This window comes from Alosa pseudoharengus, unplaced genomic scaffold (genome assembly GCF_046254945.1).
Source record: "Alosa pseudoharengus isolate Yale_2024_CS ecotype anadromous, Long Island Sound unplaced genomic scaffold, YU_APseudo_1.1 YU_APseudo_1.1_scf_21, whole genome shotgun sequence".
Taxonomy (NCBI): domain Eukaryota; kingdom Metazoa; phylum Chordata; class Actinopteri; order Clupeiformes; family Clupeidae; genus Alosa; species Alosa pseudoharengus.
This window is the reverse complement of record NW_027468674.1, coordinates 15,264,640-15,284,725: the sequence shown is the minus strand read 5'-3', so window position 1 is coordinate 15,284,725 and position 20,086 is coordinate 15,264,640. Positions and strand designations below refer to the sequence as shown.

Here is a 20,086-nt window from a genome sequence, read left to right as displayed (position 1 = left end):
ATCAGTTGTGGGGACCATTTGAAAAAGTCCTACACACACAAAGTTGTGGGGACCAACTAAAGGCATCTCAAGCGGTCCTACACACACTTCACTTCAATAAAACAGTTAGAATCAAATTGAGGTAGGATAAAACATGAGTTGTGGGGACCAATTGAAAAAGTCCTACACACACAAAGTTGTGGGGACCAACTAAAGGCATCTCAAGCGGTCTTACACACACACTTCACTTCAATAAAACAGTTAGAATCAAAGTGAGGTAGGATAAAACATCAGTTGTGGGGACCAATTGAAAAAGTCCTACACACAAAGTTGTGGGGACCAACTAAAGGCATCTCAAGCGGTCCTACACACACTTCACTTCAATAAAACAGTTAGAATCAAAGTGAGGTAGGATAAAACATCAGTTGTGGGGACCAATTGATAGAATTCAAAAAGCCCTGGCATACTCTCAGCTTCAATAGGATATATCAGTTGTTGGAATCAAGTGAAAGCAAAGACTACATATCTTGTAAGACAAAGGGGAAGAAATTGTATGCTATAAACTGTACCCAAAGGTTACGTTACTTAGGCTGGCTACGTAGTGCTAACAGACACATCATGATTATGTTACCTGAGTGGCACATGTTGGGAGGTCACTGGTAGAAGGCACATTTTCCAGGCTGCAAGTGGCATCCTCACCCTTGATAAGAAGAGAAAGACATGGGCACAAAGTGTTAACGTGTACCTTATGAATAGACCGTCAGTCATAACAACCTTCTAAACACTTTCACCTTGCACTTAGATTGGCACCTTTTTTTTAAAACAGTGCATGTATGCTATAAAATATAGCCATTGCTAATGTTACTTAGGTTAGCAACGTAGTGCTAACAGACATACAAGCAGCCTCTCATGAGATGACAAGAATGGTTTCTTTCTGCCTGGCATTTTCTCTCTCCTAGTATGATGTAATTCAAATTAGTGGCTAACTAGCTAGTTAGCAATAGTTTACATACAGCTCCAGGAGTTATGTTACAGTGAGCAGAACGGTAGCTGTACAAACTAGTTTCACATGAGGTGTAAGCACCAGCGCTAATACTGTGGCCCTAGCCTACCTAATGACTGTCAAATTCTAATTCACAATACTATTTCCACAACAGGCAAAGACTGATTATGTTACCTGAGTGGCACATGTTGGGAGGTCACTGGTAGAAGGCACATTTTCCAGGCTGCAAGTGGCATCCTCACCCTTGATAAGAAGAGAAATACATGGGCACAAAGTGTTAACATACCTTATAAATAGACTGTCAGTCATAACAACCTTCTAAACACTTTCACCTTGCACTTAAATTGCCATCTTTCATTACTTAATTTAACATGAGTTATAGGGACCGGGTGCAAGAAACCATGAAGGCCCTACACACAAACCTGACTTCAATATGATAATTAGAAGCAAGTTAAGAAAGGATAAAGCATTAGTTGTGGGGACTAAGTGAAAGAAATCTTTAAAAACCTACAAACCCTACACACAAACATACTCAACTTCAATAATGACAATGCATAGCAAGCTGAGGTAGAATAAATGATCAGTTGTGAAGACCATACAAAGGAATTTAAAGGTGTGGTTCAGGATTTTGGACCTTCATTTCCAAGTTAGCAAGTGTGATATTTATCAGTGGAGACCGTTTTAAACATATTTCATCCAGTCCTTCTAGTTGCAGAGTTCGCAGGTGCTAGGCTAGCGCAAGTCATCAGTATGTGTTAGCCTGCCACTAAAAACAGTCTTACCCACTCCACAGTACACCCGAGGCAAATAAATTATAACGCCAGACTATCGATGTAAATGTCTGTGTTGATAGTTTTATTTCTAACATTATTCTATCCTTGCATTTTAAGTGATCGCATTACATTTTGAGGGACTAGTTTCTAAGCAGCGGCAGAATTTTACTTGCTCTGGTTAGTAGTACTGCGCCGAAAAGTAAACAGAGAAGCGTACTCCAATAGGGACACCTAGTAGTAGCCTAGGTAATATCAGTCCGCCGCTGCCGCTGCTTATATGCCTACTACCAACTTCAGGGAACAAAGTAGAACTATTGCAATGCAATGCAAGGGTAATTTTATTTCTAACAGTATTCTATCAACACAGACATTTACATCGATAGTCTGGTGTTATAATTTATATGCCTCGGGTGCACTGTGGAGTGGGTAAGACTGTTTTTACTGGCAGGCTAACACATACTGTTGACTTGCAACTCTGCAACTAGAAGGACTGGATAAAACGTGCTGAAAACAGTCTCCACTGATAAATATCACACTTGCTAACTTGAAAATGAGGTTCTATGTCTAGAATCCTGACCCACCCCTTTGAAAAGGCACGGAATACACTCAGCTACTGCCAAACACTTAAAATTGAGGGACTGTAAAAACATCACTTGTGGGGACCATTTGAAAAAGTCCTACACACACAAAGTTGTGGGGACCAACTAAAGGCATCTCAAGCGGTCCTACACACACTTCACTTCAATAAAACAGATAGAATCAAACTGAGGTAGGATAAAACATCAGTTGTGGGGACCAATTGAAAAAGTCCTACACACACAAAGTTGTGGGGACCAACTAAAGGCATCTCAAGCGTGTTACACACACTTCACTTCAATAAAACAGTTAGAATCAAAGTGAGGTAGGATAAAACATCAGTTGTGGGGACCAATTGAAAAAGTCCTACACACACAAAGTTGTGGGGACCAACTAAAGGCATCTCAAGCGGTCCTACACACACTTCACTTCAATAAAACAGTTAGAATTAAAGTGAGGTAGGATAAAACATGAGTTGTGGGGACCAATTGAAAAAGTCCTACACACACAAAGTTGTGGGGACCAACTAAAGGCATCTCAAGCGGTCTTACACACACACTTCACTTCAATAAAACAGTTAGAATCAAAGTGAGGTAGGATAAAACATCAGTTGTGGGGACCAATTGAAAAAGTCCTACACACACAAAGTTGTGGGGACCAACTAAAGGCATCTCAAGCGGTCCTACACACACTTCACTTCAATAAAACAGTTAGAATCAAAGTGAGGTAGGATAAAACATCAGTTGTGGGGACCAATTGATAGAATTCAAAAAGCCCTGGCATACTCTCAGCTTCAATAGGATATATCAGTTGTTGGAATCAAGTGAAAGCAAAGACTACATATCTTGTAAGACAAAGGGGAAAAAATTGTATGCTATAAACTGTACCCAAAGGTTACGTTACTTAGGCTGGCTACGTAGTGCTAACAGACACATCATGATTATGTTACCTGAGTGGCACATGTTGGGAGGTCACTGGTAGAAGGCACATTTTCCAGGCTGCAAGTGGCATCCTCACCCTTGATAAGAAGAGAAAGACATGGGCACAAAGTGTTAACATGTACCCTATGAATAGACCGTCAGTCATAAAAACCTTCTAAACACCTTCACCTTGCACTTAGATTTGTATCTTTTTTTAAAACAGTGCATGTATGCTATAAACTGTACCCATTGCTAATGTTACTTACAGGGATTAAAGTGAAAAAAAATCGTTTGACTGAACTTTTTTCAGGCCATAAGTCATACGTTGTTCATATCTACCTATAGAGATAGCACCCCTTTTGCGGTCGCGACCTATTGGTTTTTAATGTACAAAAAGATGCAAACAGCAAAGTAAAGGGAGTATTCGCCTTATTCACACAGCGGCCATTGTTTAAACCAAAACGAGGCTACAGGGTACACTTACTATATAATTAATGCCACCTACAGGTGAATGCATAGAACATAACAATCCTATGGTTTGTGTACCCTAGCCTTGTTTTAGCCGCCAATGGCCGCCATGTGAATAAGGCGAATTGAGAGTGTTCTTGATTGAGATTGAGTTTTCCTGATGAACAAAAATATATTTTAGTACCATCCCTGACCATTGCTGATTAGCCATTGCTGTTCTTTTCTACTGCAGCAATATTGTAGAAAGGCTTTAACACACTCTTATTTAATTACTTCAGGCCAAAAGTGTTTAAAGGGGAGATTTTTTTCTTGTTAATATGCAATTAAACACCAAGTAAAATCTATAAAATCAAGTTTGCAAGACTTCCCATTTCCTCATCAAAGTAACAAATCAGAACATTCTAGATATTGTTCATATTTCCATTTGTTGCCCCATCCGCATTTAATGATAACATGGTAATTTTGAGTTTTACAGACAACTCAGTTTTCCAATGAGCAGCAATACTTTGTGTGCTCATGCAGGAGGTCTGCGCATTTGTAACGACAATCTGGAGACGGCGCTTTTGTCTTCAGCAACAGATTGTATAAGGTTGACAAGAGGTTGCGATATGGTTAAGGACAGGTCGTGTTGCGCTATGAAAGAACATGCGTAGCCTACTTTCTAAACGTAAAAACGGTCAGCCATAGATAAACGTAGCCTACCTCTGTCGTGGTGGCTAGTTGCACCAGGTAGGGAAGATGTCCTGAAGTGCACGAACGTTAACCTTATGGCGGTCTTCTGATTGGTGGCGTGCTAAAACGTTTTCCTATTGCATCCATAAACAATTTTCTTGCAGCGAACCGCGCAAAAGCAAACTCCTGGCACTTTAATTTCTTTACACCATGGCTTGTTAGTTCTCCCCCGTTTCCAACAGCTGCCCATCTGCATTTATTTTTTAACTTTTGACACCTGCCTTCCTTTAGCAACAACGCATCCATGACAGCTAGTGACCTTGCCAAATAGACGCACACAAATCATGACGCTAATATGCGAGGTTCTGGTAGGCCCACTGGTTATGGTTTTGTGCTATAAATTAATAATATTTTATAGCAAAGTTTTAAGTTGACTATTTTAATTGTATGGTTATTTTTTGTCAACATACACTCACAACCTATTGTCGTTAAAAGTGAGGCCTAAGCAAAATAGGCTACAAGGCTGTCTGTGCGTCACAAACACGACTGACCCCCTTACTCGACACGCTCAGTCAAAACCTTCCGTCGCAAATTGTGAAAAACATTGTTGTATGTCATAACAGACGGGATAATAAATTGCATAGGCTACGGTTTATAGCCTATTGCGTCGCTTTACACATAATGTTAGTTGCATTGATTAAAAACTGTAACAATAATAGTAGCCTACATCGGGTGGCATAGCAGGCTATCTGTTCAAGTCATAGGTGACACCCAAAATGAATGACCTCCCCTGACAAGAGTTCGCGATAGTAAGTGTCTACATTGATGCACGGAAAGAACACAGCCTCCGAATTCGCACATAGAGCTCACAATATCATATCCAAAAAAGTTAGACGGATTGGCCAACCTCATCAGCTGTCTCGATTGTGTCACTATAATCCAACTTTTAGACCGTTATAGTCCTCCATACGTGTTCTTTTTTATAAGCAAACGCCCGAGACAAGTGTGTAGCTACAACATACAAAGCGAAACTCATGGCTGACGTAGGACGTATCTTCTTGAGCGGTCACGGATTGAGACACAGAAAGTTCTCAAGAACATTAGGTCTTTAAACATTTACCTTATATTTGTAGTTGCCTTAAAAAAGGAAAAGCAAAGGTGACAGTCCCCCCCCCCCCCTCCTATTTTTTTTCTCATCGGATCTGCATCGATCTCAAATATGACATTTCTAAAATCAAATTGACGGAAATCCGTCCTATGACGGAGAACTTTAATCCTTGTACTTAGGCTAGCAAAGTAGTGCTAACAGACATACAAGCAGCCTCTCTCATGAGATGACAAGAATGGTTACTTTCTGCCTGGCATTTTCTCTCTCCTAGTATGATGCAGTAAAAGTTGCATGTAATTCAAATTAGTGGCTAACTAGCTAGTTAGCAATAGTTTACATACAGCTCCAGGAGTTATGTTACAGTGAGCAGAACGGTAGCTGTACAAACTAGTTTCACATGAGGTGTAAGCACCAGCGCTATTACTGTGGCCCTAGCCTACCTAATGACTGTCAAATTCTACTTCACAATACTATTTCCACAACAGGCAAAGACTGATTATGTTACCTGAGTGGCACATGTTGGGAGGTCACTGGTAGAAGGCACATTTTCCAGGCTGCAAGTGGCATCCTCACCCTTGATAAGAAGAGAAAGACATGGGCACAAAGTATTAACATGTACCCTATGAATAGACCGTCAGTCATAACAACCTTCTAAACACTTTCACCTTGCACTTAAATTGCCATCTTTCATTACTTAATTTAACATGAGTTATAGGGACCGGGTGCAAGAAACCATGAAGGCCCTACACACAAACCTGACTTCAATATGATAATTAGAAGCAAGTTAAGAAAGGATAAAGCATTAGTTGTGGGGACTAAGTGAAAGAAATCTTAAAAAACCTACAAACCCTACACACAAACATACTCAACTTCAATAATGACAATGCATAGCAAGCTGAGGTAGAATAAATGATCAGTTGTGAAGACCATACAAAGGAATTTAAAGGTGTGGTTCAGGATTTTGGACTTAGGACCTTCATTTCCAAGTTAGCAAGTGTGATATTTATCAGTGGAGACCGTTTTAAACATATTTCATCCAGTCCTTCTAGTTGCAGAGTTCGCAGGTGCTAGGCTAGCGCAAGTCATCAGTATGTGTTAGCCTGCCACTAAAAACAGTCTTACCCACTCCACAGTACACCCGAGGCAAATAAATTATAACGCCAGACTATCGATGTAAATGTCTGTGTTGATAGTTTTATTTCTAACATTATTCTATCCTTGCATTTTAAGTGATCGCATTACATTTTGAGGGACTAGTTTCTAAGCAGCGGCAGAATTTTACTTGCTCTGGTTAGTAGTACTGCGCCGAAAAGTAAACAGAGAAGCGCACTCCAATAGGGACACCTAGTAGTAGCCTAGGTAATATCAGTCCGCCGCTGCTTATATGCCTACTACCAACTTCAGGGAACAAAGTAGAACTATTGCAATGCAATGCAAGGGTAATTTTATTTCTAACAGTATTCTATCAACACAGACATTTACATCGATAGTCTGGTGTTATAATTTATATGCCTCGGGTGCACTGTGGAGTGGGTAAGACAGTTTTTACTGGCAGGCTAACACATACTGTTGACTTGCAACTCTGCAACTAGAAGGACTGGATAAAACGTGCTGAAAACAGTCTCCACTGATAAATATCACACTTGCTAACTTGAAAATGAGGTTCTATGTCTAGAATCCTGACCCACCCCTTTGAAAAGGCACGGAATACACTCAGCTACTGCCAAACACTTAAAATTGAGGGACTGTAAAAACATCACTTGTGGGGACCATTTGAAAAAGTCCTACACACACAAAGTTGTGGGGACCAACTAAAGGCATCTCAAGCGGTCCTACACACACTTCACTTCAATAAAACAGATAGAATCAAACTGAGGTAGGATAAAACATCAGTTGTGGGGACCAATTGAAAAAGTCTTACACACACAAAGTTGTGGGGACCAACTAAAGGCATCTCAAGCGTGTTACACACACTTCACTTCAATAAAACAGTTAGAATCAAAGTGAGGTAGGATAAAACATCAGTTGTGGGGACCAATTGAAAAAGTCCTACACACACAAAGTTGTGGGGACCAACTAAAGGCATCTCAAGCGTGTTACACACACTTCACTTCAATAAAACAGTTAGAATCAAAGTGAGGTAGTATAAAACATCAGTTGTGGGGACCAATTGAAAAAGTCCTACACACACAAAGTTGTGGGGACCAACTAAAGGCATCTCAAGCGGTCCTACACACACTTCACTTCAATAAAACAGTTAGAATCAAAGTGAGGTAGGATAAAACATCAGTTGTGGGGACCAATTGAAAAAGTCCTACACACACAAAGTTGTGGGGACCAACTAAAGGCATCTCAAGCGGTCCTACACACACTTCACTTCAATAAAACAGTTAGAATCAAAGTGAGGTAGGATAAAACATCAGTTGTGGGGACCAATTGATAGAATTCAAAAAGCCCTGGCATACTCTCAGCTTCAATAGGATATATCAGTTGTTGGAATCAAGTGAAAGCAAAGACTACATATCTTGTAAGACAAAGGGGAAGAAATTGTATGCTATAAACTGTACCCAAAGGTTACGTTACTTAGGCTGGCTACGTAGTGCTAACAGACACATCATGATTATGTTACCTGAGTGGCACATGTTGGGAGGTCACTGGTAGAAGGCACATTTTCCAGGCTGCAAGTGGCATCCTCACCCTTGATAAGAAGAGAAAGACATGGGCACAAAGTGTTAACATGTACCCTATGAATAGACCGTCAGTCATAACAACCTTCTAAACACCTTCACCTTGCACTTAGATTTGTATCTTTTTTTAAAACAGTGCATGTATGCTATAAACTGTACCCATTGCTAATGTTACTTAGGCTAGCAAAGTAGTGCTAACAGACATATAAGCAGCCTCTCATGAGATGACAAGAATGGTTACTTTCTGCCTGGCATTTTCTCTCTCCTAGTATGATGCAGTAAAAGTTGCATGTAATTCAAATTAGTGGCTAACTAGCTAGTTAGCAATAGTTTACATACAGCTCCAGGAGTTATGTTACAGTGAGCAGAACGGTAGCTGTACAAACTAGTTTCACATGAGGTGTAAGCACCAGCGCTAATACTGTGGCCCTAGCCTACCTAATGACTGTCAAATTCTAATTCACAATACTATTTCCACAACAGGCAAAGACTGATTATGTTACCTGAGTGGCACATGTTGGGAGGTCACTGGTAGAAGGCACATTTTCCAGGCTGCAAGTGGCATCCTCACCCTTGATAAGAAGAGAAATACATGGGCACAAAGTATTAACATGTACCCTATGAATAGACCGTCAGTCATAACAACCTTCTAAACACTTTCACCTTGCACTTAAATTGCCATCTTTCATTACTTAATTTAACATGAGTTATAGGGACCGGGTGCAAGAAACCATGAAGGCCCTACACACAAACCTGACTTCAATATGATAATTAGAAGCAAGTTAAGAAAGGATAAAGCATTAGTTGTGGGGACTAAGTGAAAGAAATCTTAAAAAACCTACAAACCCTACACACAAACATACTCAACTTCAATAATGACAATGCATAGCAAGCTGAGGTAGAATAAATGATCAGTTGTGAAGACCATACAAAGGAATTTAAAGGTGTGGTTCAGGATTTTGGACTTAGGACCTTCATTTCCAAGTTAGCAAGTGTGATATTTATCAGTGGAGACCGTTTTAAACATATTTCATCCAGTCCTTCTAGTTGCAGAGTTCGCAGGTGCTAGGCTAGCGCAAGTCATCAGTATGTGTTAGCCTGCCACTAAAAACAGTCTTACCCACTCCACAGTACACCCGAGCCAAATAAATTATAATGCCAGACTATCGATGTAAATGTCTGTGTTGATAGTTTTATTTCTAACATTATTCTATCCTTGCATTTTAAGTGATCGCATTACATTTTGAGGGACTAGTTTCTAAGCAGCGGCAGAATTTTACTTGCTCTGGTTAGTAGTACTGCGCCGAAAAGTAAACAGAGAAGCGCACTCCAATAGGGACACCTAGTAGTAGCCTAGGTAATATCAGTCCGCCGTTGCCGCTGCTTATATGCCTACTACCAACTTCAGGGAACAAAGTAGAACTATTGCAATGCAATGCAAGGGTAATTTTATTTCTAACAGTATTCTATCAACACAGACATTTACATCGATAGTCTGGTGTTATAATTTATATGCCTCGGGTGCACTGTGGAGTGGGTAAGACTGTTTTTACTGGCAGGCTAACACATACTGTTGACTTGCAACTCTGCAACTAGAAGGACTGGATAAAACGTGCTGAAAACAGTCTCCACTGATAAATATCACACTTGCTAACTTGAAAATGAGGTTCTATGTCTAGAATCCTGACCCACCCCTTTGAAAAGGCACGGAATACACTCAGCTACTGCCAAACACTTAAAATTGAGGGACTGTAAAAACATCACTTGTGGGGACCATTTGAAAAAGTCCTACACACACAAAGTTGTGGGGACCAACTAAAGGCATCTCAAGCGGTCCTACACACACTTCACTTCAATAAAACAGATAGAATCAAACTGAGGTAGGATAAAACATCAGTTGTGGGGACCAATTGAAAAAGTCCTACACACACAAAGTTGTGGGGACCAACTAAAGGTATCTCAAGCGTGTTACACACACTTCACTTCAATAAAACAGTTAGAATCAAAGTGAGGTAGGATAAAACATCAGTTGTGGGGACCAATTGAAAAAGTCCTACACACACAAAGTTGTGGGGACCAACTAAAGGCATCTCAAGTGGTCTTACACACACACTTCACTTCAATAAAACAGTTAGAATCAAAGTGAGGTAGGATAAAACATCAGTTGTGGGGACCAATTGAAAAAGTCCTACACACACAAAGTTGTGGGGACCAACTAAAGGCATCTCAAGTGGTCTTACACACACACTTCACTTCAATAAAACAGTTAGAATCAAAGTGAGGTAGGATAAAACATCAGTTGTGGGGACCAATTGATAGAATTCAAAAAGCCCTGGCATACTCTCAGCTTCAATAGGATATATCAGTTGTTGGAATCAAGTGAAAGCAAAGACTACATATCTTGTAAGACAAAGGGGAAGAAATTGTATGCTATAAACTGTACCCAAAGGTTACGTTACTTAGGCTGGCTACGTAGTGCTAACAGACACATCATGATTATGTTACCTGAGTGGCACATGTTGGGAGGTCACTGGTAGAAGGCACATTTTCCAGGCTGCAAGTGGCATCCTCACCCTTGATAAGAAGAGAAAGACATGGGCACAAAGTGTTAACATGTACCCTATGAATAGACCGTCAGTCATAACAACCTTCTAAACACCTTCACCTTGCACTTAGATTTGTATCTTTTTTTAAAACAGTGCATGTATGCTATAAACTGTACCCATTGCTAATGTTACTTAGGCTAGCAAAGTAGTGCTAACAGACATACAAGCAGCCTCTCTCATGAGATGACAAGAATGGTTACTTTCTGCCTGGCATTTTCTCTCTCCTAGTATGATGCAGTAAAAGTTGCATGTAATTCAAATTAGTGGCTAACTAGCTAGTTAGCAATAGTTTACATACAGCTCCAGGAGTTATGTTACAGTGAGCAGAACGGTAGCTGTACAAACTAGTTTCACATGAGGTGTAAGCACCAGCGCTATTACTGTGGCCCTAGCCTACCTAATGACTGTCGAATTCTACTTCACAATACTATTTCCACAACAGGCAAAGACTGATTATGTTACCTGAGTGGCACATGTTGGGAGGTCACTGGTAGAAGGCACATTTTCCAGGCTGCAAGTGGCATCCTCACCCTTGATAAGAAGAGAAAGACATGGGCACAAAGTGTTAACGTACCTTATAAATAGACTGTCAGTCATAACAACCTTCTAAACACTTTCACCTTGCACTTAAATTGCCATCTTTCATTACTTAATTTAACATGAGTTATAGGGACCGGGTGCAAGAAACCATGAAGGCCCTACACACAAACCTGACTTCAATATGATAATTAGAAGCAAGTTAAGAAAGGATAAAGCATTAGTTGTGGGGACTAAGTGAAAGAAATTTTAAAAAACCTACAAACCCTACACACAAACATACTCAACTTCAATAATGACAATGCATAGCAAGTAGAGGGTGACAATTTTTCGGGACTCCCGCGGGTCACGGTATTCCCGCGGGTTTCCCGCAGTACGGGAGTAAATTTCACTGTTGGTAACGTGATTGGGACGGGACAGGAAATAATAAACGGGAGCTGGCGGGAAGCCAGAGATTATTAACTTAAAAAATGACGCTGCAATGCAGTGAGTGCGCCCAAAGACGTGAGGCATTTCGTTTTAGAAAAGAGAACCAATTACAACCCACAATACGTTTGTTGTTGATTGGTAGCCTATCAGAGCAAGACAAGCAGCTGCCCTGTTCACAATCAATCAGCTTCAGCGATAGGCCCTAAGGCAAAATGGATGCAAAGAAACAGTTACAGGCGAAAGTATCAGCAAAGGACAACTCTATTCAATTGCACGAGCTGTCCGGGAAAGCGATTCTCGTTGAGTTTAATGTGTCATGCAATGTTGGGGCATGACACCTTGACGATCGCATTCCTCAATATATTTATCGCATAACCCTGGCGGAACACAAAAAATTGTTTTGTTTACTCATAGCAACGTTGCTATGCTTCGCTGGTTTAACGTGATGAGAACGGTGCAAACTTAACTGATGGGATGAGATCTAACTATGAAATGATTTAAGCATAGCCTACAGCAAAGTACTGTAAAATATGTAATTTTAATATAGCCCAAAATGATCGGCTATTAAAGAAAAGTTAGACAAGGCTTTCTGCCCTACCAAAATGTATGGTCACCGCACGCTACTGTAGCCTAACAGTCGGATAACTTTAGACATCAACATAGGGAGCGGGACGGGATTCGGGAGTCTTTCTCTCGGGATTTTGCGGGACAGAATTTTTTTGGGGGGGCTGTCACGTGATCGGGATATGACGGGAGTATTTGTGCGGGCTCGGGATGGGACGGGAGTGAAAATTGCTTCCCGTGTCACCCTCTAATAGCAAGCTGAGGTAGAATAAATGATCAGTTGTGAAGACCATACAAATGAATTTAAAGGTGTGGTTCAGGATTTTGGACTTAGGACCTTCATTTCCAAGTTAGCAAGTGTGATATTTATCAGTGGAGACCGTTTTAAACATATTTCATCCAGTCCTTCTAGTTGCAGAGTTCGCAGGTGCTAGGCTAGCGCAAGTCATCAGTATGTGTTAGCCTGCCACTAAAAACAGTCTAACCCACTCCACAGTACACCCGAGGCAAATAAATTATAACGCCAGACTATCGATGTATATGTCTGTGTTGATAGTTTTATTTCTAACATTATTCTATCCTTGCATTTTAAGTGATCGCATTATATTTTGAGGGACTAGTTTCTAAGCAGCGGCAGAATTTTACTTGCTCTGGTTAGTAGTACTGCGCCGAAAAGTAAACAGAGAAGCGCACTCCAATCGGGACACCTAGTAGTAGCCTAGGTAATATCAGTCCACCGCTGCCGCTGCTTATATGCCTACTACCAACTTCAGGGAACAAAGTAGAACTATTGCAATGCAATGCAAGGGTAATTTTATTTCTAACAGTATTCTATCAACACAGACATTTACATCGATAGTCTGGTGTTATAATTTATATGCCTCGGGTGCACTGTGGAGTGGGTAAGACTGTTTTTACTGGCAAGCTAACACATACTGTTGACTTGCAACTCTGCAACTAGAAGGACTGGATAAAACGTGCTGAAAACAGTCTCCACTGATAAATATCACACTTGCTAACTTGAAAATGAGGTTCTATGTCTAGAATCCTGACCCACCCCTTTGAAAAGGCACGGAATACACTCAGCTACTGCCAAACACTTAAAATTGAGGGACTGTAAAAACATCACTTGTGGGGACCAAATGAAAAAGTCCTACACACACAAAGTTGTGGGGACCAACTAAAGGCATCTCAAGCGGTCCTACACACACTTCACTTCAATAAAACAGATAGAATCAAATTGAGGTAGGATAAAACATGAGTTGTGGGGACCAACTGAAAAAGTCCTACACACACAAAGTTGTGGGGACCAACTAAAGGCATCTCAAGCGGTCCTACACACACTTCACTTCAATAAAACAGTTAGAATCAAAGTGAGGTAGGATAAAACATCAGTTGTGGGGACCAATTGATAGAATTCAAAAAGCCCTGGCATACTCTCAGCTTCAATAGGATATATCAGTTGTTGGAATCAAGTGAAAGCAAAGACTACATATCTTGTAAGACAAAGGGGAAGAAATTGTATGCTATAAACTGTACCCAAAGGTTACGTTACTTAGGCTGGCTACGTAGTGCTAACAGACACATCATGATTATGTTACCTGAGTGGCACATGTTGGGAGGTCACTGGTAGAAGGCACATTTTCCAGGCTGCAAGTGGCATCCTCACCCTTGATAAGAAGAGAAAGACATGGGCACAAAGTTTTAACATGTACCCTATGAATAGACCGTCAGTCATAACAACCTTCTAAACACCTTCACCTTGCACTTAGATTTGTATCTTTTTTTAAAACAGTGCATGTATGCTATAAACTGTACCCATTGCTAATGTTACTTAGGCTAGCAAAGTAGTGCTAACAGACATACAAGCAGCCTCTCTCATGAGATGACAAGAATGGTTACTTTCTGCCTGGCATTTTCTCTCTCCTAGTATGATGCAGTAAAAGTTGCATGTAATTCAAATTAGTGGCTAACTAGCTAGTTAGCAATAGTTTACATACAGCTCCAGGAGTTATGTTACAGTGAGCAGAACGATAGCTGTACAAACTAGTTTCACATGAGGTGTAAGCACCAGCGCTATTACTGTGGCCCTAGCCTACCTAATGACTGTCAAATTCTACTTCACAATACTATTTCCACAACAGGCAAAGACTGATTATGTTACCTGAGTGGCAGATGTTGGGAGGTCACTGGTAGAAGGCACATTTTCCAGGCTGCAAGTGGCATCCTCACTCTTGATAAGAAGAGAAAGACATGGGCACAAAGTGTTAACGTGTACCTTATAAATAGACCGTCAGTCATAACAACCTTCTAAACACTTTCACCTTGCACTTAAATTGCCATCTTTCATTACTTAATTTAACATGAGTTATAGGGACCGGGTGCAAGAAACCATGAAGGCCCTACACACAAACCTGACTTCAATATGATAATTAGAAGCAAGTTAAGAAAGGATAAAGCATTAGTTGTGGGGACTAAGTGAAATAAATCTTAAAAAACCTACAAACCCTACACACAAACATACTCAACTTCAATAATGACAATGTATAGCAAGCTGAGGTAGAATATTTCTAGTTGCAGAGTTCGCAGGTGCTAGGCTAGCGCAGGTGATCAGTATGTGTTAGCCTGCCACTAAAAACAGTCTTACCCACTCCACAGTACACCCGAGGCAAATAAATTATAACGCCAGACTATCGATGTAAATGTCTGTGTTCAATAAGCTTAACTATAGCCTTAACTCAAAACAGTTGTTAGGCATATATCATTCTGATCTGTAGAAATGTCACATGCAGCCATGCCTACATTCTGCTTACTGCACATTAATTTTAGGCTAATATATTATGATATTCAGTATTCAGGAATGATGTTTTACCCTATCATTCTATTGTTAAAGCAGTCATACCTGCAGGCATGTAATTGGGCTACAGGTTTTCTACAGGAATGGCATGTTGCATAAACTTGCGACGTGTGCCGAATACAGAGTTGTTAGTGAAAACTTTGGCGTCAGCAAAACAACTGTGCACCGATGTGTGAATTCAATTTGTTTTATTCTACAGGAACAAGCAAGAGAGCACATTAAGTTGCCTAATGTTGGGGAAGTGCCAGAGATGGCTGAGATTCTCTGAAGGTTACATAACGCAATGCGAATAAACTGTTTCCATCAACTTTATTCGCATTATACCTTATGCGCATCGAGAGTGGATCCACCCCCCCTCTAGCAAATCAAATTTTGATGCGCATTCAAAATTTTGATGTGCATTTCATGTTGTTTCCATTCGAATAGATAAAATGTGCATTAGGAAGTTGGATGGAAGCACGCTAACTAAGAAAGGGATCACTCACAGGTTGGGACAGTGATTAATAAAACCATGCAAGCAAAGTACAGGTGTTTGTAAACTGAAAAGCAGTACACAGAAATTGAAGAAAGCTATTATTCTAATTTAAATCTAATAAAGTTATTATTTTAAACAGAAATTGCTAATGCTGCTAGATCTCACCTCATTTCTCCATGGCCAGTCTGTTCCGCCATAATTATAAGTGATGTCCTCTTCTTGGCAAATATCACGGAGGGCGAACAAACAGAGATGTGGTTTACCATCAACCTCAATTAACTTCATGCGGCAATTAGGAGTCTTATGGTCATCATTCACCAATCTCCCAAGACTGTTGTCTTCCAATGCTGCGTCAATGCTGGAAAATGCATTAAAATCAACAAGAGCAATTTTTTGAAGGAACACTCCAGGCTATTTTTGAGGAATAGGCTCATTTTCTAACTCCCTAAGAGTTTTACAGTTTTTTTTTTATCCAGTTAGTACATTTAGTAAGATCTTTGGAACTGGCAGTAGCACTTTACCTATTAGCCTAAAACTTACCACCACCATTTGCCTTTCCATTTAAAGTCAAACAAAAAGACACAGCAAGCTTTATGGTAGATTTTCCTCCTATGCTGAGCTTCTACTGCATCAATGATTACTCCTCTGTATTCAACCACGAAATCACCCTGCTGGAATGGTGCTAAGGTAAAGACACCACGGCCTGAAAAACAGAATGTGGGTCAGAAATGTACAAAAAACTTCATCAGCATACATGAGCATATAAACTTAGGCCTTAAATCAGGAACCAGGTAGGGCCGGGCGATATGGCTAAAAATAATATTGCAATATTTTTAGTCTATTTGACAATATAGAATATATATCTCAATATTTTGACATTTTCTCAAAAGTGCTTCATGAATTCTCACTTTCACCCTATGTTTTAAATCATGCCAGTATGATAAATTAGGCTATGATAAATCATACCAGTCCAATCCCTGTAAATTATACCCGCATGAAAAAAATCTTGGTTATTCACAAGTGGTTTCTATTTTAAATTTGCATGTAAAAGCAGAGGTGAAAGTAGTTTTGAATTATTGCCAGTAGCCTACTAGTAAAGTTTCTCATAGGGAAAAGTGTGCATACAAAAAAATTCAACACATCTAAATAGGGTACATCAGTTGAGCCTATTTGCAGAGCATTCATCATGGCCTGTTATTTGGCTTGATCATTCTATATCTGCCTCAAAGCTAAGATCTCATAAATGTAATGTAAAATTCAATCTGGAGGGAAGCATAGACAAACATTTACCACAAGAAATGCATGTGTGGAAAGTGAGAAGTGTGCATTTGCGCTGTCATTTTCAAACAGTCAGATGTGCACATAGACAGTATCCCTTCTGCCTAAGGCACAGATATCGTTGTAACTTTAATTTGAAGATCCCTTGCTATTTGTGTTGCTTCCATCTATTAACCTAGCTCATTGTTGAACAACACTAGCCTATGCTACCGCTGCTTTTGAACTGAAAGTTAACTTTTTCACATCTACACCTAGATGTCATACCCTCATCCGAACTGTTCAGGATTGGTTGGTGAGAGTGTGATGTGCGTTGTTCACGTTGTTACTGAGAGGGAACCCTCAAGATCAGAAACTATAGGGGTCTAGATACTCTGTATAACTCATTATACTGAAAACAATACCAATAGTTTCTGATCTTGATATAAGATTAATAACACTTGGTTAGATTGTATTAGATAAGCAGCAGTTTTGCAGTATATTAATACTCAGTTATCGATGGCCTAAGCTAAAGTCCACAATCTCTTGAAACATAATCTTTGAATCAAGCCACCTTCACTCCATGTTTAAAAGTAACACTTCAAAGCACACGATCATACGCATTCTTTTCTAATCTTGAGCATGAACAAGCAAGAAATCGTGTCCTGACTGCAAATCTTACTCAAATTTCCACTAAATAAACGTAGCCACGAGCATAGCCTACTGTAGCCTCTACACAGGCATGACTGGTGTGATGTCTACAAGTGATTATATAGCCTACATCACGTCGCCAGCATTTACACATCTATGAAACAAACCTGCCGACGACCAAAGTGTTTGACAAAAAGTTTACAGCGTCTTCTTGAGAGCTCGTCTGTGCTACATACAGTGGCCACTTCATTCACGCCTTCAGTTATGCATGCAGCTGCGTGAAATGTATTGCAACATTGACGTACAACGTATGCCTTCACCTCATGTAAACGAGACAATGACTTTGTTAAAGCCGAATTTATCCACGGTTCAGTTTGAATTACTTGCTGTTAACACGTAAATTACTGTGACTTTTGCTCAGTATCCAAAAACAGCGCACAAGACTGACACATTAAGCATATTTCTTACCAATAGCGGGGACATGTTTTTTGCAGCATGTAGGCGAACTCTCAACAGGTGTAGCCTACATGAACAAGCAAGAAATTGCGTCCTGACTGCAAATCTTAGTCAAACCAGTAAATAAACATGTAGTCACGCGCATACACAGGCATGCATGATTACCTCTGGCTTGATGTGAATGTAATACCCGACATCACGTCGCCTTTACACATCAAACAAACATGCCAACGACCAAAGTGTTCGACAAAAGTTCACAGCGTCTTGTGAGCTTGTCTGTGCTATGCCTTCACCGCATGTGAACGAGACAATTTGTTAACGCCGAATTTATCCACGGTTGAGTCTTAATTACTGTTCACTGCAAATGACTGTGACCTTTGCTCAGTGTACACAAACAGCGCACAGGCTGACACATAAATTAAGCATATTCTTACCACTATCGAGCGGGGACATATGTTAAATGTTTGCAGCATGTCGGCGAACTCTCAACACTTGTACATGATAACACTCACTTTATACTGCAACCTACACAACTCAAAACCAGCGCAGAATTACTTGAACAAACAAATTGCTGTAGGCTAGTCTGTGAACTTGAATATGACACTGCCTGCCTGAAGCTAGTTTTTAAAATAGTGCCTTGTGGAGGAATAAGTAGATCTCAAGACACAACTGAACATCTTTTACAGAGTTCTGAGCTGTTAGCAAACATTTCTGTTTTCCTGCTGTTTCCAGTTTAAAATATAACATACCTTTTTTAGGGCTAATGAACTTAGCTTCCAGCATTTCAGTGTCTCTGCAATTACGTGCATGGTCACATGCTTCGCGCATGGGATTTCGTCTTCGTCGTAGCATGTTAATCTGTAAATGAAGACATTTATATTAAACGATTTGTATAGTGTCAGTTTACCATATTTGGACAGCAGAAGTTATTCCTTCAAGGGAAATGAACTGTTGCTAACTCAATGTGCACCAAATTCGTAATTGCTAGCACATTATGCTGGCTCACTTGGAAAGATGGCGACGTAAATTTTACAATTTACTTAGCCATCTTTGCATATGAGCTGCCTAGCATAATGTGCTAGCAACTACAAACGTGGTGTTAGTTTAACCAATATAACACCAGGTTTTGTGAAAGTATGTCTTAAGAGTAAGGCATAAAAACAAACACAATATTTACGTAGTCAAATTTAACAACAACCACAACTAGCATTTACCAACTGCTTTGAAACTGCCTACAGATAAAAAGAACTGACATCTACCGATGCTAGCCCACCATGCATTATGTAGCCTTTTGACTTCCCTCGCCCTCATTTGTTTTCTTAGTTCAAACATTTCGAGTTAATGTGTATAAACTGATACAATATGCTGTAGTAATAGGTATTTACCTTTTGTTGCTGCTGGTTGTCCTCTGAAGTTTGAGAAAATGACAATTAGTCAAATGAAGTCTGATAACATTACATTTTCTGAATGCAAAGTTATACTTAACTTACCTTATTTGTAATGTCAAAACTAGGTATGAGAAGTGTGATATCTACATGCACATAGAATACTATCAAGAACTTTATTCCAGCATTCATAACTCATTTTACCCATATTATACAAGTACATAATTAAAGAATTCACCATGCTACTCTCAATGATAGGGCAACCATCTTAACATGCAATTTAGCTATAAGCTAGGCTACTTGCTGCTACATGTGCTCCCCTTGACCCTGAACATTAACACTTACAGTAGTTAGGCATGCATTCTTATTTGACAATCTACAATTAACATTTACTCTCGCAATTTAATTAAACTTACTTTTTATCTGTGAAGTTGGATGATGTTCCATAAAATAGTAAAGATCTGTAGAAAAAATATCGCTGTTCCCAAAATGGTGGCTGCTTCTTCTTCTGCTTTTGGTTTTCTGGCGGTCTTTTGATGATGCGATCTACTCATTTGCATATTCTGATTTCTCGGATCTGATTGGTAGATGGCCATATGTGTGTGTGTGTGAGAGAGATATGCAGTTACAGTGTCTGGTCATGGGTTGGCGGTACTGAGCACCCCAAAACACACACAAAACACACA

At 39.9% G+C, this 20,086-nt stretch overlaps 3 long non-coding RNA genes across 3 annotated transcripts in view; all 3 read right to left on the bottom strand.

Annotated features, from left to right (window-relative positions):
* Positions 1-20,086, bottom strand: part of LOC143137708 (uncharacterized) — a 626,567-nt gene that overhangs the window by 319,443 nt on the left and 287,038 nt on the right. The gene's annotated exons all lie outside the window — the stretch shown is intronic.
* Positions 13,923-15,864, bottom strand: LOC143138450 (uncharacterized). The gene is made up of 3 exons (XR_012990219.1): positions 15,820-15,864; positions 14,487-14,555; positions 13,923-13,992 (listed from the first exon to the last, which is right to left on the bottom strand). It is a non-coding gene; the product is annotated as an uncharacterized LOC143138450 (long non-coding RNA).
* On the bottom strand, positions 15,874-19,416 carry LOC143138449 (uncharacterized). Its single transcript, XR_012990218.1, has 4 exons — positions 19,401-19,416; positions 18,765-18,873; positions 16,195-16,357; positions 15,874-16,012 (listed from the first exon to the last, which is right to left on the bottom strand). It is a non-coding gene; the product is annotated as an uncharacterized LOC143138449 (long non-coding RNA).